Source organism: Eubalaena glacialis, chromosome 2 (genome assembly GCF_028564815.1).
Source record: "Eubalaena glacialis isolate mEubGla1 chromosome 2, mEubGla1.1.hap2.+ XY, whole genome shotgun sequence".
Taxonomy (NCBI): domain Eukaryota; kingdom Metazoa; phylum Chordata; class Mammalia; order Artiodactyla; family Balaenidae; genus Eubalaena; species Eubalaena glacialis.
In genome coordinates, this window is record NC_083717.1 from 109,445,863 (window position 1) to 109,469,360 (window position 23,498).

General features: G+C 40.3%; 1 protein-coding gene and 1 pseudogene across 2 annotated transcripts in view; one reads left to right on the plus strand and one right to left on the minus strand.

The window, feature by feature from the left end:
• MGA (MAX dimerization protein MGA) overlaps positions 1-23,498 on the minus strand; it is a 158,529-nt gene that overhangs the window by 115,949 nt on the left and 19,082 nt on the right. The window lies entirely within an intron of this gene.
• LOC133084657 (N-terminal kinase-like protein) lies at positions 9,036-19,123 on the plus strand (annotated as a pseudogene).

Genomic DNA, 23,498 nt, shown 5'->3' on the forward strand with positions numbered 1-23,498 from the left:
ATATTAAGGAGCTACTAACCTCTAACCACCTCACAGCTCCTTAATCTCCAAGTAAGTAACACATGACCCTAATCTCCATGTAAGTACCACATGACCCTGGCCCTTGGGCCTAGCTACTTAGATAGGGTGGATGCACCTGACCCAAAGGTCACCAGTCCTACTGTCTCTTCATCAGCCTACAAGGAAGAGCTTGCTAAAGAGCTAAGCTCAACAGAAATAACAAGACAGATTCTCTCTCTCAGATGTACAAATACATTCTCACTCTCAACTAAATGGAAAGTGGTAGGAGATATTTATGTAGTTGGGAAGCCGGAACAGAAACTAAAATATTGCTGGAGAAGCCGTAAGATAGCAGAGACCATACATGAGATGAAACCGTAAGGTAAGAAAAAACATATACAAAGAGGAGGGTGAAATCAGCAATTGTATGATAGGAATGGTATGACCAGAGACCCAAAAAAGGCATTAAGAAACCCCAATGCAGGGGGAGAAAACTGGACAGCTACATGTAAAAGAATGAAATTAGAACATTTTCTTTATTTTTTTTGGCTGCATTAGGTCTTCGTTGCTGTTCATGGGCTTTCTCTAGTTGCAGCAAGCAGGGGCTACTCTTCGTTGCAGTGCACAGGCTTCTCACTGCGGTGGCTTCTCTTGTTGTGGAGCACGGGCTCTAGGCGCTGGGGCTTCAGTAGTTGTGGCTTGTGGGCTCTAGAGTGCAGGCTCAGTAGTTGTAGTGCACAGGCTTAGCTGCTCCGCGGCATGTGGGATCTTCCCAGACCAGGGACTGAACCTGTATCCCCTGCATTGGCAAGCAGATACATTTTTTTTTTTTTTTTTTGGCTGTATTGGGTCTTTGTTGCTGCGTGTGGGCTTTCTCTAGCTGTGGAGAGCGGGGGGCTACTCTTCGTTGCGGTGCGCGGGCTTCTCACTGTGGTGGCTTCTCTTGTTGCGGAGCACAGGCTCTAGGAGTGCAGGCTTCAGTAGTTGCGGTGCGTGGGCTCAGCAGTTGTGGCTCACAGGCTCTATAGCGCAGGCTCAGTAGTTGTAGCGCATGGGCTTAGCTGCTCTGCGGCATGTGGGATCTTCCCAGACCAGGGATCGAACCCGTGTCCTGTGCATTGGCAGGCAGATTCATAACCACTGCGCCACCAGGTAAGTCCTGAGGCAGATTCTTAACCACTGTGCCACCAGGGAAGTCCCAGAACATTTTCTGACACCATATAGAAAAAGAAAATCAAAATGGACTAAAGACCTAAATATAAGACCAGAAACCATAAAACTCCTAGAAGAAAACATAGGTGGAACACTCTTTGACATAAATCACTGCAATATTTTTTTGGATCTGTCTCCTAAAGCAAAGGAAACAAGAGAAGAAATAAACAAATGGGACCTAATGAAACTTAAAACTGTTTGCACAGCAAAGGAAACAATTAACAAAACAAAAAGACAACCTATTGAATGGGAGGAAATATTCACAAATGATATGACCCATAAAGGGAAACAGTATGGCAGTTTGTCAAAAAACTAAAAAAGAACTACCATATGAACAAGCAATTCCACTCCCAGGTATATATCCAAAAAAAAACAAAAACACTAATTCAAAAAGATACATGCACCCCCATGTTCACAGCAGCATTATTTACAATTGCCAAAATATGGAATGAGTGGATAAAGAAGATGTGGCGTGTGCATGTGTGTGTGTACATATACATACACACACACACAAACACATGCTGAAAAGGCTATATATATATATACACACATACACACACACATATACATGTGTGTGTATATATGCATGTGTGTGTGTATATATACATATATATACACACATACATATATATATATACATATATATATATATATGTATATATATATATATATAAGGGACTTCCCTGGTGGCACAGTGGATAAGACTCCATGCTCCCAATGCAGGGGGCCCGGGTTCGATCCCTGGTCAGGGAACTAGATCCCACATGCATGCCACAACTAAGGAGCCCGGTGCCGCAACTAAGGAGCCTGCCTGCTGCAACTAAGGAGGCCGCCTGTTGCAACTAAGACCCGGCGCAACCAAATAAATAAATATTTTTTAAAAAATACTACTCAGCCATAAAAAATAATGAAACTTTACCATTTGCAACAATATTGATGGACTTGGGAAGGGATTATGCTAAGTGAAGTAAGTCAGACAAAGAAAGCCAAATACTGTATGATCTCACTTACATGTGGAATCTAAAAAATAAAACTAGTGAATATAACAAAAAAGAAACAGACTCATAGATATAGTGCACAAACTAGTGCTTATCAGTGCGGAGAGGGAAGCAGGGAGGAGTAAAATAGGGGTAGAGGATTAAGAGGTACAAAATACTATGTATAAAATAACTAAGCTACAAGGATATATTGTACAGCACAAGGAATATAGCCAATATTTTATAATAACTATAAATGGGATATAACCTTTAAATATTGTGAATCACTATTTTGTACGCCTGAAACTTACATAATATTGTACATCAACTATACCTCAATTTAAAAAGTATTTTTTTAATCAAAAAAAAAAAAAAAAAAGAAACCCTAATGCAGGGGGAGAATGATGACAAATTCTCATGCTGAAAAGGCTATAAGAAAACCTACTCTACAGCTTCAGTGGATCCTTCCAGTTCCCTAGCTATTTCCCAGTCTCCCTGAGACCTGGATCGACACTGCCCTTCCTGGATTACTGTGGGATTCCAGGCTCCCTTTTGCCACGTGGACCTGTGCAATGAACATCCAGTTCTTAAAGAAACCCAAATATCTCTTCATTACTTGTGATAGAAAGAAGCCTAACTTACACTAATAACCCTTCTATAAGCAGTCACCTCCTTGAAAGCAAAGACTAGGTTTATTCAACTTAGAATTGCCAAAAATACCTAGAACTGTGCCTTCTCCAAAACTCAGTACTCATGGAATTTATTGTAGAAATACTAAATGAACAAAGCCTCAGATATCCAGATTGTTCTAAGACAGAAGCAATCTAGACACAAAGGAAAATTCAGAGATATAAGACTATTCCACTGTACATAAAGAGGTCCAAAGCAGTGAAAGAGATACTGATCCTAACCCATAACTACTACTGACCTAGACACAAGTAAATCAAGACATTACATTCCCCTGGCTATAACTGAATCAAAGATGGACACATGGCTCTTCTGGTCAATGACAGTCAAGCTCAGGACTTTAGATGAAGAGAAGTTCTTCTTACTGTACTTGAACTGGAAGGGCAGCAAATGGAGTTATTTCAGCCACCTTGCTGCCATATGAAACCTAAATATCAAATCAACACACAGTGGAGAGCAGATCTGAGTTCAGAGAAGGAAGCAGAATTGGTTCCGGTGACATCATATAAACTACAAAAGCCATGCCTGAAGCCAGTGCTTTCCCTGGACTTTTCAATAACATAAGACAGATTATTCTCTTTTTAAGCCAGTTTGGGTTGGGTTTTCTATCACTTGCAACCAAGTCTTTTAATTCGTATAGAAGCTCCCCAAAAATCGGCAGTTCACATTTCTCTTTTAATTTTTACAAAAATTCTAGCACATTTTATAATAGAAAAATTAACGCATCCGTCTACTTGTTTACCCTGACTTAAATCTGGCTTTCCCCTAAAGATTTTCTACAGTTCTCTCTTTTTACTGTAATCCATACCCCCCACAGAGCCAGAAGTGGTTGCCATTCACTTGCCTTTCTACAGTAGCTTCCAGATCATGATCATCCTCCTTTATGGCCCCACCTTCAAGATATATCTTCTCCTCATCACTATCATCTTCTGATCCCTTAGTCATACCTTCCTCCTTCACTGAAGACCAGGGGAGCCCAATTCAGAGTATTCTTCTCTATTAAATCTTCTATTACAATCTTGGGAGATTTCAATGTCCATGAAGATTACCCATCCAATTACTGTACATTAGAATTCATAGGCCTCTTTAGTTCCAAAGATTCTTAGCTCAACTCTATTTTAGGCATCTATTCTTCAGCTCTTTACTCTGAATCTTGCCATCATTTAAAACTGTTCTCCCTTGATTACTCCAGTAGCTCACCAAAATCTTACTCTGACTTTACTTACTCTGTGACTTTACAGAAACCTCTTGTCCCTCAAATCCTGATTCCTCCCAACCCAGATCCTATGGTTGGACATCTAAATCTCTTAGCAGCAACTTCAGATTTGTACCCCTTTCTCTGAAGCTGACCACAACACCACAGCTCCAGGTCAACACTGTTTCTGGAAAACTGAGCTACTCTAAAGAAAAACCACACTAGATATACTGATACCACTATAAAGTCTCCAACCTTATTCCTTTAAAATAAATTTCATACACTCCCTCTTCCATGCCCCTCAACAACTCTTTCAATCATTTTCTCAACTCAAGCCCGCCAGTCACTCCCTGCCCAGACCCTTCACTCTCAACCAGAGAGACTGAAATCTGATCTTATAGAGATACATAAGTTATCAGGCATGCCCTCCCTCCACCCCATATCCCTACCTGTAACCTTATTTATATTCATACTTCTCCTTACCTATCTTTATTTCAGTCACAGGAAATGAGGTGTCCCTCCTGTTCAAAGCCAGCCCATCTACCTGTACCCTTGACCCACACTGTGACTCCCATGCCCTTCATACCTCCTTCAACACCCTGCCCTACCAGCCATACTATATTTTAAATCTTCAACCTCTCCTTCCCCAATGGCACCTTTCCCCTCACCACAGATACAAGGTCAGGTCTTATCCTAAAAAGAAAGCCCTTCCTGGCTCCCATCCAGTCTCTTCCTCTTCTCAGCACACCTTCTCAAAAAGAAGTTATTCTCTCTCCTTCCCTCTCCCCCCTCCCTCTCCCATTCCTCTTTTCCCCCAACTCTCCCTCTCTTCCTTCTCCCTCTTTCCCCCCTCACTTCTCCTCTCTCTATTTCTCCTCTCATCCCCTTGCTCCTTCCCCTTTTCCTCTCTCTATCCTCTTCTTCCCCTCCTCCTTTATCACCTGCCATTTACTCTTCCACCTACTGTGAGGAGGATTCTACCCTTAACCCCCTACTGAAACTGCTTTTAAGGTCACCATGACTTCTTAATCGCCAAATCAAATGAACATTTTTCCTGTCTTTATTTTTTTATACCAATGTACTGTATTTGACACTGTTACTGTCTCCCTCTTGAATTTTTCTACTCATTAACACATTGGGCAGCACACAGTAGACACTCAAATATATCTGAATAAATGAATAAGGGTACAAAATGAAACAACATCATGCATTTTTCTATCTGGAGAATGAGTATGAGTCAACAGCCCATGAAACATTCATGGTAATTAACTATAACATCACAAACCAAATTAGACTAAGCAGCACGTATCAGTAATGGAACAATCAGTTCAATTACATGATTTTCTCCAGTCATCCTCAGCACCAAAAATCATAAACAGAAAACCAGGACTAATGATAAGCAAGGGCACAGTAATGAAAATTCTAAAGGAATCTAGAGTGCAAAGAAAAGCACAATACAAACCTTTTTTATATTTTTTACTAAGTACCATATGTGATAAAAACTATACCTGTGTGTCATGAGGACACATATAAAGGAAAAGAGCTAAGCATAAATCAGTCTGCGGCACCAAATGATTAAGAGTTCACAAATAAACCTGAAGTTCAGTTTATCAAAAGTTATGAGACGTGAACTAGCAGAAGACTCACATGAGAATGTAGAATTACTGCCATCTCATGACAAATTTAAACCACAGAAGATTCACTTTACTTTGTTTCTAAGCAGATTTCTTCCCACACATTTTCCCTTAATTATTCCCACCATCAACGTTTTAAATGATTTCAGGTGCTAATGTCAGCAGCAGTACTTACTCAAAACGCATTCCTGACTTGTAAAGAAACCTTTCCAGATACAAGATGAAGACTCAGAGACCAAATATTATGGTCCAAACACACCAGAATCCTCTGCACCTTCTTGCTATCTGGAGCATTTTGATATAGTCAATTATACAAAGCAAATGGCTTTCTCCAACACGACTACTAATAGGCTACAGATTTCATAGCATTTTAAGTTTCTAAAGCATTTTAACACATACTTGTTTCATTTATAACTCACACCAAGTCTATGAAAACAGGCAAGGCAAGCATTAATGTTCTTTTACAGTGAGACAACTAAAGCCTAGGTCGTTCACTCATCATAAATCCCAAAGCTAAAATGTGGCAATCAGGCCCCATCACCTCCAAATTTTCTCCTCTCTCTCTTATTCCTTTGTCCTCAACCATTCTTACCTCCTTCCTATCCATCTTAAAGGAAAAGGTATCTCTCCTTTCTAAAACTAATCCACACTGAAACTCTTAAGCCTAGAACCCCCAAAAGAACCTTCAATTAACTCCTTTTCCTCACCCACAATATCTGCCTTTCCTCTAACTACATCTCCTCATTCTATAAATATGTTCAAGTCTTCCCTTCCTAAAAAAAAGAAAAAAAAAAAAAATTCCTCAACCCTACCTGTCCCAGAAGCTGTGACCCACTCTCCCTCCATCCTCTCCCTGATAAACTCTTAAGGTCTACAACTGTAGGCACTTGTACCGCACTTTCACCTCTCCACTAAAACGTTCCTTATTAAAGGTCACCAATGAATTCCTAGTGGCCAAACTCAATAACCACTCTTCAGTTCTTATCCTTAAGTTTTTGGTCTTTGTCCTAAGGTATTTGACACCACTGACCATTTTACCCTTCCTAAAACCTGGCTTCACCCCTGGGCTCTACTATGTCCCTCTCTCATTCTCCTACCACTGACTTCCTTCTTAGTCTCCTTTACTTAACTCTCGTCTTTTGCAAATTACCTACATGTTGATCCTCTGCAGAGCTCCCCTTCTCCTCTTCTCTATTCAGCTAAACACACTTCCTGAACAATCTCTTCCACTCCCATGCCCTAAGTTACCAACCATATGCCTATGATTTCCGAAACTCTATGGTCTCTACACACCCTTTGATTCTTTTAGGAAGAAGCTAGAACAAAACAAAAGTTATATTTATCAAATCTCTGGGCAGGAAGGAGGAGAAGAAGAAGATGGGATAATTTTCTAAGCTTAGAAACAAACAAATACAATGAAAACACAGGTTTGACTGCATAAAATTTTTGAAGTTCTGTAAACTAAGACAAACAACATAGAAAATAACACGTACATATATTAACTACACACATACCTATAAATATATAACTTGATAAATAAATAGAAAAATCAGGAAATTTACTAAAGAAAAAAGTGAGCTATTACTTAAAACCACTGAAAATGTTCAACATTACTAGCAATTTAGTAAGTTCAATTCAGACCTATTAATTTTTTTTATAATGAGGCAATCCATATAACTTTCATAAAATTTTTAAAGCTGTCCTTGGGCCCCCGAAATTAAGAATTACCATTCTAGATATATTTATATTCATGTTCTAAGATTGCCATTAACTTTTTGTTGTTGTTTCGTAACATTATTTGACAACCAGCAGTTAGTTCTCATCCACATTGACTGTAGATTTTTTAAAGTAGTGACAGGTACATAGGTAACCAATGTATAAAGCTTGTATGATGAATCTTCACCCTCATTACATTTTCTGGACAAACACACATGGATATAGTATGTGTGTTTGGCCCACATAGTGGCCCAAAATAGAATAGAATATGGAATATAGAATAGAATATAGAATATTTATATTTATATAAATATTTATATTTATAATATATTCCATATTCTATTATATTATATTTATAGAATATAGAATATTTCTATATTCTTCAAATGTTCTTATTCCTTTGGCCCACATAGTGTGGTGAGCCTGGTGTCAATGCACACATCTAGAGTTCCCATCTCTTTCATGGAAAATTTCTGGATCTCTCTGAGTGCCTACAGGGCACTCTTTTTTTTTTTTTTTTTTTTTTTTGGTGTGCTGGGTGGTATGCGGGATCTTATTTCCCCAACCGGGATCGAACCCATGCCCCCTGCAGTAGAAGCGGAGTCTTAACCACTCCAGGGAATTCCCAGGGAATTTTTTGAAGCTTTTTGAAGCTCACTCCACGGATGCGCTTGTGAATGGCGATGACATATTTATTCTCTGGACACCACGTCGCTGATGGCAGAATGGTCCTTCTTCTTGCCACCCTTCTTTGCAGGAGCCATTCTGCCAGGTCCAGGTTAGAAAGGAAGAACACAAGGTACTGCTGCATTTGCTTTTTAAATAACATTATAATATGTTCTTAACACTCAAAGTCACCCCTACCACATTTCAGGCACTCTTCTAGATGCTAGAGGATACAGCAGTGAACAAAACAGATAAAAATCTATGTCTCCCTGAAGCTTATAGGATTCTAGTCTGGGGGTAGGGAGAAGAGAAAAATTAAATAAGTAAAACATATAACATGCTATATGATGACTAAGTGCTATGGAAATAATGCAGGAAAGAGACTAGTAGAATTGGGAAGGGTTACAAGTTTTAATAGTGTGGTTAAGGGCTCACTGAAAAGGTGGCATTTACGTAAGACTTAGAAGAGTTGAGGGAATAAGTCATATCTGGGAGAAGAATACTCCAGGAAAAGGCCCTCAGACGGGAGCTTTCCCAGGGTGTTTGAGGGATAGAGGAATAGCAAGAAGATATTAGGACTAAAGAGAAGTGATAGAGAGGAACAATAATAGAAAATGAAATCAGAAAGGTAATGGGGGAGGAGGAAGAAGATCACTTAATATCCACCATGGGCCCTAAGTATCTCCACACACCTCTACTGAGTATGTCAAAACACAAGGCCTTAACTGTCCTCTGATTCTGAGCCACTTCTATAGCTACTCACATAGGCAATTAAGTAAGCCAAAGCAAGGCAACCACAACATGACCACTATACCACTGCTCACTCCCAGGGGGTGGGTGGGAAGTTGGAGGTTTAGGGGCAGTAGGAGATCACGGCTCAGTTTTGGACAGGTCAAATTTGAAATCCTATTAGATATCCAACTGGAGATAATGTGTAGATAACCGAATATGAGTCCAGATTTCAGAGAAAAGGCCAAAGCTAGAAGTATAAATTTGGAAGTCAACAGTGTAAGAGACTAAATGAGCCAAGGAAATAAAAGTTTTTTTGTTGTTTTGGCCATACTGCGCAGCTTGCAGGATCTTGGTTCCCCAACCAGGGATTGAACCCGGGCCACGATAGTAAAAGCCCTGAAAGCCCAGAATCCTAACTACTGGGCCACCAGGGAGCTCCCACAAAGATTTTTTTTTAAAAGGTGATGACCAAGGTGTGAGTCTGGAACATTCTAACATTGAGAGGAAGGGAGATTAGGAGACCGTGATATAGGAGAAGAACTAGGAGAATGTGATGTCCTGGAAGCAAATGGAAAAATGGTTTCAAGAACAAGGAAGTAATCAACTGTGGCAAAGTTGCTGACAGATCATGTGAAATGAGGAATGACCACTAGATTTAGCAATGTGGAGATAGATGGTCACAAGGTATAATTCTAGAGGACTAGTGGGTTCAATATCGTAACTGAATTCAAGAAAAAATGGAAGGAGGTTAATTGTAGGTATGGAGACAAGAGTTTCACTCTAAATTAATATTTATTTATTGAATGAATGATGAATGAATGCATCCCTAATCCTATCAACTGTGCAATGAATTCACATACTTTGCCCATGGAAATATAAAACAGTACAATCTCTTTGGAAAGAGACCTAATACACATCCCAACTGGTTTTTAAAATGCATAAGATACACGGATAGATAGATAAATATTATACCTCTAGAAAGGAATTCACCAAGATGTTAAAGGACTGGTTATCACAGATTGTAAGATTACAGCTAACTTTAATTATCTTCTATATAATATTTCTACATTCTTCAAATGTTCTACAATGAACATGTATAACTTTTATAATCAATAGCTTTTTAAATGTTCATAGCCTATGCCTCAGAAGATATATCTAAGTATTGCTTCTAAGGAAATAACCTGAAATTTAGAAAAAGTTTCATGCACCAAAATTTTTATCATGGTTTATTTAAACAGTAATAGCAACATCCAAGTTTCCAACAACAGGGGCTAGAAAAAGTTTAAGGTATGTTCTCTCAATGAAATATCAAGCAGTCATTTAGAAGGATGTTGGTTAACTGGGGAAATGCTTATATTAAAATTAACTGAATAGGGACTTCCCTGGTGGCCCAGTGGTTAAGACTCCACGCTCCCAATGCAGGGGGCCTGGGTTCGATCCCTGGTCAGGGAACCAGATCCCACATGCAGCAACTAAAGATCCTGCATGTGGCAGTGAAGGTCCTGCATGCTGCAACTAAGACCTGGCTCAGCCAAATTAATAAATAAAAATTTTTTTTTAATTTTTAAATAAAATTAACTGAATAGGGACTTCCCTGGTGGCGCAGTAGTTAAGAATCGCCTGCCAATGTAGGAGACATGGGTTCGAGCCCTGGTCTGGGACGATCCCACATGCTGTGGAGCAACTAGGCCCGTTAGCCACAACTAATGAGTCTGCGCTCTAGAGCCCACGAGCTGCAACTACTGAGCCCATGTGCTGCAACTACTGAAGCCCACGCACCTAGAGCTGGTGCTCCACAACAAGAGAAGCCACCGCAATGAGAAGCCCGCACACCGCAATGAAAAGTAGCCCCGGCTCGCCGCAACTAGAGAAAGCCCGCACGCAGCAACAAAGACCCAACACAGCCTAAATAAATAAATAAATAAAATAAGATTAACAATAAATGTGAATAGGTGGGTAGTGGACTAGTCATATGTGATTCTCTCCCTAACCAACTCTAAAACAACAGTAAAATCATTTTTTAAAAGAAAAAGACGACAATGAAGACTAAAGGAAGAACAGTGGCCGAGAGAGGAGAAAAAGAAAAAAAAAGACTAAAGAAATGAAAAAAAAAGGACAAAGAGATTAGGAAAGGACACGAAACAAAAGATGTCAACAAATTTTTGGAATTTAGAAAAATCTTTAAGTGATTTAGGAGAACAGAGGAAGTGACAAATTAAATGCCTAGCAAAGGGGGTACAAAAATGAACAAGTCACTTCACTTTATTGAGTAAATGTTTGAAAGCAACTGTCCACTCACATGCTTTCATTCCACAAATGTTTCCTAAGTGCCTACTAGAGCATACAAAAGTAAAAAAGACAAAGTCCTTTAAGGAGCTTACCTCCTTGTCATCTAGATTTCCATTTTGAAGCGTGTAAGCTAGGCTAACATAGATTCTACCTGTCACTTAAACCAATACTTTCAGGAAGCCAGCAGGAATGATATGTTGAACATACAAACTCTTTCTAGCTAATTCCAAAGAGTGATACCAAATGTTACTGCATACTTTCTCAGGAGGCATATAATTACTCAGAGTAACAGACCTCTTTGGCAACCCTTAAGAAAACTCTGTCCTTAGGTTTTAAAATTACCTCTTAACACAGTATTTAGTGCTTTCCTTGTAGTGTTCACTGCTTTGAGTTTTCACGTATCTAAAGATATCTGTGGTAGCTTTCTTTTAGAGAAAAATTAAAACTTCAATATTCTATCTATGCAAAAGCATTACTGACTCTACTCATCTTTTTATTTTTTTGGCCGTGACACACAGCTTGCAGGATCTTAGTTCCTTGACCAGGGATTGAACCCAAGACCCGGCAGGGAAAGCGCCAAGTCCTAACCACTGGACCACCAAGGAATTCCCATCTACTCATCTTTTTATCAGGTGAACAACACTGGAAAATATTTGTTTGGCGTGACCATGAGGTTACAGGATTGCTGAAGTGAGCATAACATTAACATTAAAATTCACAGCATAACATTAAAATTCATTTGCATCAATGAGCTAGAGAAACTGGATAGAGGCCAAAGGTTAAATGCAAGGTGACCATTATTAACAATACCCCTAGCCAAAACTAGAAATCAAAATAGGAATAGTTCCTAGCTGCAGAAAAACCAAGGAACAGAAATACAATGATGATTTCCACCTTCCTCATGGAGATTATGCAACATGTGGATAATTTATATTGGTGGTCGTATCATAGGAAAAATATATCTATGTGAACAATCTGAGCCAGTCATCCCCAACTAAGTGGTTTTTCAGATTATAACTTAATAGTTAATATCAATCTCCTAATAACAAGACCCTTCCTATCACAATTTGCATCAAAATGTTATAAATTAAGTAAGTGGTAGCTATGGATTATCAAGAGCCTTTGGTTCAAGCCAAAAGACAACTGAGAGACTTACTAGATTTAAAAAGTGGTGGTACAAACAATCCAATTCAAAAAATAGAGGAAGGACTTGAAGAGACATTTCTCCAAAGAACATATACAGATTGCCAACAAGCACATGAAAACGTTCTCCACGTCACTAGCCATTAGGATAATGCAAACTAAAACCGCAATGAGATACCAAGTCATGTCCATTAGGATGGGTATAATTTAAAAAAAAGAAAATAACAAGTGTTAGGAAGAAAGTGGAGAAATTAGAACCCTTGGGCATTGCTGGTAGGAATATAAATTGGTGCACTGTGGAAAACAGGTGAATTCTCAAAAAGTTAAACACAGAATTATCGAATGATCCAGCAATTCCAATTCTAGGTATATACCTAAAAGAATTTAAAGCAAGGGCTCAGATAGAACTTCTACTCCAATGTTCATAACAGCCTTATTCACAACAGTCAAAAGGTGGAAACAACCCAAATGTCCATTGACAAACAGATAAACAAAATGTGGTATATAGAAACAATGGAATACTACTCAGCCCTAAAAAAGGAAATTCAAAAATGTTACAATATGAATAAATCATAAAAACATCATGCTAAGTGAAACAAGCCAGACACAAAAGGACAAATATTTTGTATGATTCCAGTTATATGAGGTACCTTGAGAAGTCAAATTCGTAAATACAGAAAGCAGAATGGTGATTGCCAGGGACTAGAGGAGGAGGGAATGGGTGCTTAGAGTTTAATGGGTACAAGTTTCAATTTGGGCAGAAAAAGTTCTGGGACTTCCCTGGTGGCACAGTGGTTAAGAATCCTCCTGCCAATGCAGGAGACACGGGTTCAATCTCTGGTCTGGGAAGATCCCACACGCCATGGAGCAACTAAGCCCATGCGTCACGACTACTGAGCTTGCGCTCTAGAGCCCGTGAGCCACAACAACTGAGCCTGTGTGTCACAACTACTGAAGCCCGCGCACCTAGGACTCGTGCTCCGCAACACGAGAAGCCACCGCAATGAGGAGCACGCACACCACAACGAAGAGTAGCCCCCGCTTGCCGCAATTAGAGAAAGCCCGCGCACAGCAACAAAGACCCAACGCAGCCAAAAATAAATAAATAAAATTTAAAAAGAAAGAAAGAAAAAGTTCTGGGGCTTCCCTGGTGGCGCAGTGGTTAAGAATCCGCCTGCCAATGCAGGGGACGTGGGTTCAATCCCTGGTCCAGGAAGATACCACATGCCGCGGAACAACTAAGCCCGTGCGCCACAACTACTGAGCCTGCACTCTAGAGCCCGTGAGCCACAACTACTGAAGCCCACGTGCGTAGAGCCTATGCTCCACAACAAGAGAAGCCACCACAATGAGAAGCCCGCGCACCGCAACAGAGCAGCCCCCGCTCGCCGCAACTAGAGAAAGCCCAAGCGCAGCAACAAAGACCCAATGCAGCCAAAAATAAATAAATTAAATTAAATAATTTATAAAAAAAAAAAGAAAGAAAAAGTTCTGGAAACAGATTGTAGTGATGCACAACAATGTAAATGTACTTAATGCCACTGAGCTGTACAATTAAAAATGGTTAAATTGGTAAATTTTATGTTATGTATATTTACCACAATAAAAAGTGATGGTAACATTTTCAAGGAAGCATCCCAGGTAAAATTTGAGTAGAATTGCTAAGATACAACTTTATTCCCCCCTTAGAAAAGAATGTGGTATAACGATCAGCTGATGCGAAATAACCTTTGTAAAGGATGGATAAATCACAGTGCTACCAGTTCACTCATTCTTATCTCAAAGAATGATCCTTTCTGTATCTGAAATTCTGTTTTAATACAATGTTTGTAAGATGAATGAATCCTTTCCATCCATCCTTGGGCCAATTAATTGCCCTGATTTTCAAGATAATCCACACTGTGGTCCCAAAGAGTCCCTTAATCTTTTAGCTCCCATCATTGCCCGCCATAAATCCTGCCCTTCAATCACAATGGTTTACTACTACACCTGAACATAATTTATACTGATCTTCCTCTGTAAACTCTGCTTCTCCCTTTGGAATTCCTATCTCCCCATTTTTAGTAGCAAGATAGCTGAGATCTAGAACTTTGAAGCCAGATTATCTGGGTTCAAATTCTGCCTGCACCACTTGTTAGCCATGTGACTTTGAACAAAGCACTGGGAAAGCAAAACTGACACTGCCTTGCCACCATTATGAATAAATGTCACATCCCATAGATAGGGAGAAAGAAAATACTTTGTATCTTGAGATAAATTAAAAAATAAGGGCTTCCCTGGTGGCACAGTGGTTAAGAATCCGCCTGCCAATGCAGGGGACACGGGTTCGAGCTTTGGTCCAGGAAGATTCCACATGCCACGGAGCAACTGAGCCCGTGCGCCACAATTACTGAGCCCGTGTGCCACAACTACTAAAGCCCGCGTGCCTAAAGCCCGTGCTCCACAGCAAGAGAAGCCACCACAATGAGAAGCCCGCGCACCGCAAGGAAGAGTAGCCCCCACTCGCCGCAACTAGAGAAAGCCTGCACACAGCAATGAATACCCAACACAGCCAAAAATAAATAAATAAATAAATAAATATAAATTTTTTTAAAAAATGAGTCACTCTCTGTAATTCTGATCCCCAAAATAAATGAAATCTTGAGCATTTTCTGTAAGCTTGGACTCCCTAACTAAACTTTTTCCCTAACTTTTAAAATACTGGTATCCAAAAAAATGTTATGCAACAAAAAAACAACCCAATCAAAAAATGGACGGAAGATAATAGACATTTCTCCAAAGAAGACATACAAATGGCCAGTAAGCACATGAAAAAGATGCTCAACATCATTAATTATTAGAGAAATGCAAATCAAAACTACAGTGAGGTACCACCTCACACCAGTCAGAGTGGCCATCATTAAAAAGTCTACAAATAACAAATGCTGGAGAGGGTGTAGAGAAAAGGGAACCCTCTTACACTGTTGGTGGGAGCGTAAGTTGGTACAGCCACTATGGAAAACAGTATGGAGGTTCCTCAGAAAACTAAAAATAGAATTACCATATGATCCAGCAATCCCACTCCTGGGAATGTACCCAGACAAAACTATAATTCAAAAAGATAGGGACTTCCCTGGTGGCACAGTGGTTAAGAATCAGCCTGCCAATGCAGGGGACATGGGTTCGATCCCTGGTCTGGGAAGATCCCACATGCCGAGGAGCAACTAAGCCTGTGTACCACAACTACTGAGCCTGCGCTCTATGGAGCCTGTGAGCCACAACTACTGAAGCCCGTGCACCTAGAGTTCATGCTCTGCAACAAGAGAAGCCACCACAATGAGAAGTCCATGCACCGCAATGAAGAGTAGCTCCCGCTGGCTGCAACTAGAGAAAGCCTGTGCACAGCAACAAAGACCCAACGCAGCCAAAATTAAAATAAATAAATAAATTTATTTTAAAAAAAGATACATGTAGCCCGATGTTCATAGCAGTACTGTTCACAATAGCCAAGACATGGAAACAACCTAAATGTCCATCAACAGATGAATGCATAAAGAAGATGTGGTACATATATATACATTGGAATACTACTCAGCCATAAAAAAGAACAAAATAATGCCATTTGCAGCAACATGGATGCAACTAGAGATTATCATAGTAAGTGAAGTAAGTCAGAAAGAGAAAGACAAATACCATGATATCACTTATATGTGGAATCTAAAATATGGCACAAATGAACCTATCTACAAAACAGAAACAGACTCACAGACATAGAGAACAGACTTGTGGTTGCCGAGGTTGGGGGGAGGGGTGGGCTGGGAGTTTGGGGTTGGTAGATGCAAACTACTACATTTAGAATGGATAAACAACAAGGTCCTAATGTATAACACAGGGAACTATATTCAATATCCTGTGATAAACCATAATGGAAAATAATATAAAAAAGCATGTCTATGTGTATAACTGAGTCACTTTGCTGTACAGCAGAGATTGGCACAGCATTGTAAATCAACTATGCTTCAATAAAAAAAATTTTTTTAAAAAGGCACCAAAAAAATGTCATGACCTTCGAGGATATAACAATCATGTTAAAAAACTGCTGTTTTCCACCATGACAAACTAATGTAAACTCAATAACTTTGGTGATCTCATGTTTTGTCCCAATAAATGCCTGTATTTTTTGATTCAGTGAGCCAGTCAAAATCTGACTCCCACTATTTTGCAAGTAGATCTCTATTCTTTTCTAAAAGCTTTAGTTCCTGAGATTTCCTTTCCTGTTACCTTAATTCCAAAATGTTTCTTATTTTTCTTTTTAATACTTATTTCTTTTGTAATACATCTCCTTTAAATGACAACCCAAAATTCCAAAGCCTCCTTTTGACCTCCACCTCCAAAATCTTAGTGCCCTTCCCCAGAGGTAACCAATATTTAAATTGGGTGTGTATCCTTCCAGACTTTTCTTTTTTAATGATTTTCATACATATATATGGAATCATTGAAAACACACACTCTAATTTCCAGTTTCTTCATTTCTGTAACTGGAATGGAAACTACACCTGTCTCATAGGGTTGCTGGAAAGACTAAATGGAAAAAAAAAAAAAAATCACATAAAGTGCTATGTGCACTGTGCTTAGCACAAAGAAAAATCCCATTCATCTTTCAAGGTCCAGCTCAGATCACAGCTTCTCCATCAAGTTTACCCAGACTATTCAACTGCTGGTAATTTCTTTTTTTCTCCAGTGAAGTTTCCTCAGCACTCACTGGACATATCATACAGTGCCTTGGGTCATGGCCCATCCTATAGCTAGTAAACACCTGGAGGGCAGAAATTCAGTCTCAGTATCCTTCAGAACAACTGACACAGGGTTCTATACAAAGTAGGTACTCAATAAATTAAAATACTGAAAATTTCTAAGAAGCAGAAGCCCATGTAAAGTTTCTTCCTGACACACCTAGTAAAATTCAAGTGTTTTCAGACTTTTAACTGTGTAAAAGGAGCTGCCTTAGGTTATCAAGTATATAATGAAAGCCAATTTCTATTAAGTAGAGACCCAAAATCCCACTGATAAAGCATTCTATGTTTGTCTATTTTTTTTCTCCATTTAGAGTTTAAGTGCTTGGGAGGCAGGCAAGTCTAGTAACTTTATTAATAAAATATATGTAATAATGCTATTATATAAACACAACTAGGTTTATATAATGAATATATTCCTTAAAAGTCACATCTAAGTTATTTCACTTTAAATGCACTGGAGAAAGCCAAAAAGGAAAAAATTAACAGATATACAAATATAACTACACAATATTGAACAAGAACAAGGACAGCACGGGGAAGTATGTAGAATTAAGTAATATAATGTTCATATTTCCTAAATCAACCCTTTCTGATGAAGGCTTTTCTTTTTTTGGCCATGCCACACAGCTTGCAGGATCTCAGTTCCCTAACCAGGGATTGAACCCGGGCCACGGCAGTGAAAGCGTGGAATCCTAACCACTAGGTCACCAGGGAACTCCCTGATAAAGACTTTCCAAAAAAAAGTGAATGTGAAAAATCTCATAAAAGTATAAAAGTTAAATTGCATTTAATTATACATTTGACAAATCACTTTTACTGAAAAGAACAGTCCTGAAATAAGACACCTAGCACATTTGCTGGTCCCTGGTTACAATACTTATATGTGGTGACCCTGTAGGAGTAGGCTCTCCATGACCCCCAGGAGCAGATGGTCAAGTCCATGCTGCTCCTGGCCCCAAAGCTAAACGAGGCCAACCTCACCGTGGAGCTGATGAAGCTCTTCACGCAGCTGCAGGCCAAGGACGAACAGGGCCCCATTCGGTGCAATACCACCATTTGCCTGGGCAAAATCAGCTCCTACTTCAGTACCAGCACCAGACACAGGGTCCTCACCTCCGCCTTTACCTGGGCCACTAAGGACCGTTTTGCACCATCCCAGGTCACGGGTGTTTGGGCTTCACTGCCACCCACAACCTCTACTCGATGAACGATTAAGCCCACAAGATCCTGCCTGAGCTCTTACAGCCTCACTGTGGATTCTGAGACATCTGTGCAAGACGAGGCCTTCAAGGCCATTCGAAGCTGCCTGTCCAAACTGGAGTCTGTGTCAGAGGGCCCTACACAGCTGGCCGAAGTGGACTTCTCATGCAGCCAGCTGGGCAGGCTGAGCCGTGACAGGGGTCTCCTTCCTCACCTCTATGCTGATCCATGCACACCCCACAGCTGCTCCAGCCGAGACCAACGTCCCCCAGAGACCCATGCCCGAGGGACTTCCTTCCCCAGCCCTCACCCCTGTCCCTGCCATACCCACGACCTGAGGCCACTGGGAGACACAAGAGGGCAAGGACACAGAAGAGGACAACAGTGCTGCCAACAGATGGGAGGACAAAGACTGGGGCAGCTTGGAGCAGGAGGCCAAATCTGTGTCAGCCCACCAGGACTTCTGGAGTACTGGGGGCCAAGACAGCTGGGCTGGGCAGAGTGGCAACCCTGGCCACAAAGCCCCGGAGTCAGACTGGAGCAGCTGGGAAGCTGAGGGGCTCGTGGGAGCAGGGCTGGCGGGAGCCAAATCTCCCAGAGCTGCCCCCTGAGGACACACAGCTGGCCAGCGAGTATAACTGGGATGGACCGGAGCTTAATGACAAAGGCGACCCCTTCGCTACCCTATCAGCACATCAGAGGAGGCTGGTGCCCAGCCGAGACCGGACTCTTGGGATTGATGACAACTGGGAGGTCCTGGAGACTGAGAGCCAACAGGAGAAGACCGAGCTAAGCTGGAAGAAGTGAGAGGAGCATCAGCGGGAGATGGAGGCCAACTGCGCTGAGAAAAAGGTGGCCAAGGACCCCATGAAGCTGAGAACTTGGAAGCTGGACTGAACTGCCAGTGTGGGCGCTTCCCAGCCACAGAGGGCAGGCCCCGCAGATGTATGTATTATACAAGCCATGTGAGTCCGGCCCACCTGGCAAGCACATCTCACGTGTACATAATCAGAGCCACAATAAATTCTATTTCAAGGAACGAAGGGAGGGAGGGAGGGAGGAAGGAGTATATGACAAGGTTCCCAACCTCAAGGAACTTACTTTCTAACAGAGATATGAACTGAACACATGGAAAAAACTAAAGAACCACAGATAACATAGATGAAGTATTAAATCAAGTGTAGTAGACTGATGCTATAGGAGTTCAGAGACAAGGAAAACAACAAAGACTGATTGGAAGCAATAGAAAGTCCTGTAGAGTACAGTTCCTCACCCTGGGTTGACTATTAATGAAAGTAAGACTCCTCTGAGCAATCATCAACAAAAATCACCTTACTAGACTACTTTGATAAGTGAAACACGTATGGTCCTTGTCTCAAAGTGTTTATAATCAAAGAGGATACAGAATAAATACCAATTAAAACATTATAGTTCATCACCAGGGAGCCTCAAGAGTGCTGCTAATAATTTTTTCTTGATTTAGGCACTACATCAAGGGTATATTCATTTTGTAAAAATTCAACAAGCTGAACATTTATGATATCTGCACTTTTCTATATGTATGTTACACTGTAGTTTATTTTAAAAAAAAAACAAAAGGATTATAGCTCCAGTCCTAACCATTTTCGTAGGGTGCAGTTATACATCTCCCACTGCCTACTGAACAACACCATCTGGATGTTCTGCCCCCACCTCAGACTCCAACTTGCCTTCAAAAACCAAAATCCCTCCAGATTTTTCTGTTTCGATCAATGGTAGATATTCAAGCTGAAAACCCTGGACTTGGAGGACTCCTCCAACCCAGGTGATTTATTAAGTCCTATTTCAAATCTAGTAAGGGCCAGGTACGTTTCCAGGTACGAGAATATAGCAGTGAAAACGACAAAGTCCCTTCTCTCATGAAATTGACATTCTAAGGGGCAGTGACAGACAAATACATTTTTAAAGTCAGATAATGATTACATACTCTGATGATAGCAACAAAGAATGAAGCAATAAGGGAGGGTACTTTAAAACTGGTGGTCAGGAAAGACCTGAGAGGTGATTTAAACTGAGAAATGAATGAACCAGACTTGGAGAAAAACATTCCAAGGAAAGAGAAGGTAAGTGCAAAGACATTAGAGTCAAGACAAACAGTCCATTCAAAGCAAAGAACAGCCAGTGTTGCTACAGCAGAGAATGAGAGGAAAGGTGGCAGGGGATAAGCCTGCAGAGGTAGGCAAAGGTCAGATCATGCAGCATGCTGTAGGCCACTGTAAGGAGTTTGGATTTTAAAAGTTATACTTTAAGTATCTCATCTCTGTGCTTTATTTCCACTATCACTTCTCAACTTCAGCCTTTATCATCTCATGTAAGGCCTATGTCATTTTAATAATTGTTCCTAATTTTAGCCTCTTCCCACTCCAAAGCATTCTTATCACCATAGCAAAATTAAGTATTTTTTAAAGTGGTGTTATACATTATCACTCTTCTGCTCAAAAACCTTCAAAGGGCAACAAGATAAAAACATCAGCTCCTTAACGTGAAGCTCAAAGCTCCCAGTAATAGGGGCGTAACTCTCTCCCTCTCTAACCTTACTATCATACTCCTAAACAAAACCTCATTGTAGCCACACTGCTCCCTGAACATAGTGCATTTCCCACCATGTGATCTTAGCTCACAATATTCATCCTTCCACCTCCCCAAACAACCTTCATACCCTTGACTCTTCTCTAAATCACCATTTCTTCTGCAAATAAAGTTCTACCTCAGTAGGAGGCAGGAAAGGAGAATACTCCACTCCCACTGAGGAAACAACACGAGCACAAAAGCCTGAATGTGTATGTGATATTCACACACAAAAAAATAGTGTCCTATGACTGAGCACAGAATGCATGAGATGTAACAGGAAATAAAGCCATTCAAGGGGATGGTTAAGAGCTATGTGACCCTATGCAAATTATTTAACCTCTCTGGGCTTCAGTTTCTTCACCTGTTGAATGAAGGTAATAACAGTGGCCATGCCACAGTATTGTGGCAATTTAGTCATTCACTCAGCAAATGTTTCCTGAGCACTTATTCTGTGCACCAGCAACTGTCCTAAGTGATGCGGAGACAACAGTGAACAAGACAGACAAAATCTCTGCCCTGTGGTACTTAAATGTTAGTAAGGGAAATATCAAACAAGCAAAATAAATAAATATATGATTTGATATGTTATCTAGTGATAGGTGCTACAGGAAAAATATAAATAAATAAAGCAGAGAAGGGCGATAGGGAAAAAAGCAAAATTCAAGTCAAGACGTGAAAGAATTGAGGAAACAGCCATGCAGTGTTCCAGACAGAGGAAATCAGAAATGAAAAGGCATGATTAAGGAAAAGCAAGGAAGCTAAGGAGCTGGAGCAGAGAGTGGGGGTAAGTGGTAAAAGATGAGGTCAGAGAACTAAGAGGGAATCAGATCATCTAGAACCTTATAGGCCACTGTAAAGATTTTAGCTTTTATTTTGCCAGAAATAGGAAGCCATTGGAGGGTTCTGAGCATGACATGACCTGACTTTAACCGCATCTCTGATTTAACAGCATCTCTCTGGCTGCTATATTAAGAATATACTATAAGAGAACAAAGTCAAGAGGAAGAGACCACTTAAGAGATTAAATTAGATAATAGTGCTTAACACAATGTCTGGCATATAAGTATCCCTTAAAGGAGGCTATTTTTCCCAGAGTAAGATTGATTTCCTATCTTGCTGGACCAAACACTAGTAAAATAACCAGCTGAATTAAGGCTGAACTTTGGGGGCAAGGCAAGTGTATCTCATGTAATTTTAGGCTCATCAAAAATAAAAATGTTTAAACAAATAGTAATTAATGACTTTTATAATGATTCCCTATTTTCCATAAAGATGACACAAGAATGTCTGTTCCTATCCATATCTTTACTAGCATGCCACTCAGAAGGCAGAGGATACTCAAGAAACAGAATTAAGGAGAACTTGAGAAAATAAAGTACGCTTCTGCATGAAAATATTTCAATCTGGAAAAATCTGCTTTTTTCAAATCTACTATTTCAAAATGGCACCGTGGTTACCTCTATTGATCTAATTATCTTAAATTCTTACTAGCAATATAAAATGCTGGTTGCAAGAACTAGAACTATTTAAAATAAAAAGGCAGTTACAACACTTTAAAAAGAACTGGAGGGCTTCCCTGGTGGCGCAGTGGTTGAGAATCTGCCTGCCAATGCAGGGGACACGGGTTCGAGCCCTGGTCTGGGAAGATCCCACATGCCGCGGAGCGGCTAGGCCCGTGAGCCACAACTACTGAGCCTGCGCGTCTGGAGCCTGTGCTCCACAACAAGAGAGGCCGCGATAGTGAAGAGGCCTGCGCACCGCGATGAAGAGTGGCCCCCGCTCGCCGCAACTAGAGAAAGCCCTCGCACAGAAACGAAGACCCAACACAGCCAAAAATAAATAAAATTTTAAAAAAAAAAAAAAAAAAAAAAAAAAAGAACTGGAAAGTAACCTGCAGTGCTGAAAAGCTTTCATTTTGAAAATATAAATACAGTTAACAGCTTGGAAAACAGTCTGATTGACACTAACATGCATAATCCTGGGAGGAGGAGGAGAAACGTACATGTGTACTCTGACCTCTCCTTCCAAACTTAGTGAATGCAACTTGGGACAAAATTCTTATGATTCTCCAACCTCTATATTAGGCTCAGGGCTACGGACTATCCCATTCCCACTCCTTAATCCTAGAGCCCTAGAGTATCACTTCTAGCTATCCCACACTTTGTCTATGAAATCAAGACTCCACAGTTTCAGGAAGAGTTCCAGGAGGTAGTTATGGGCTGTCAAAACACTGAAAAAGGCATTTCAGTTTGTAAAATGATGATGATGTTGATGATAATAGCAACAAATATTTACTAAGTGCTTACTATATGCCAAGCATTGTTTTCAGCACTTTACATTCTTATCTTATCAATTCTCACAGCAAGCCTAAAGTAGACATTATTATCTCCACTGTACTGAGGAGGAAAAGTGATGAGAAAGTGGTGGGGACAAGAAGCCTTCACAGAGAGAAGGGGGAAAAAGTGACTGGTTTAAAAAAAGGAACACGAAGTAAATAAATAAATAAATAAAAATTTAAAAGGATCACGAAATTAGAAGAGCAAGGGACATTTCAAAAGGAACACTGGAAGCTAGAAGCAGGTCCTTCAAAAATTCGAAAAGAAAATGAGTTCCACCATAGAGTTCTCCTATTCTATCTTCTTAGATGGTAAAGGTGGTGGGT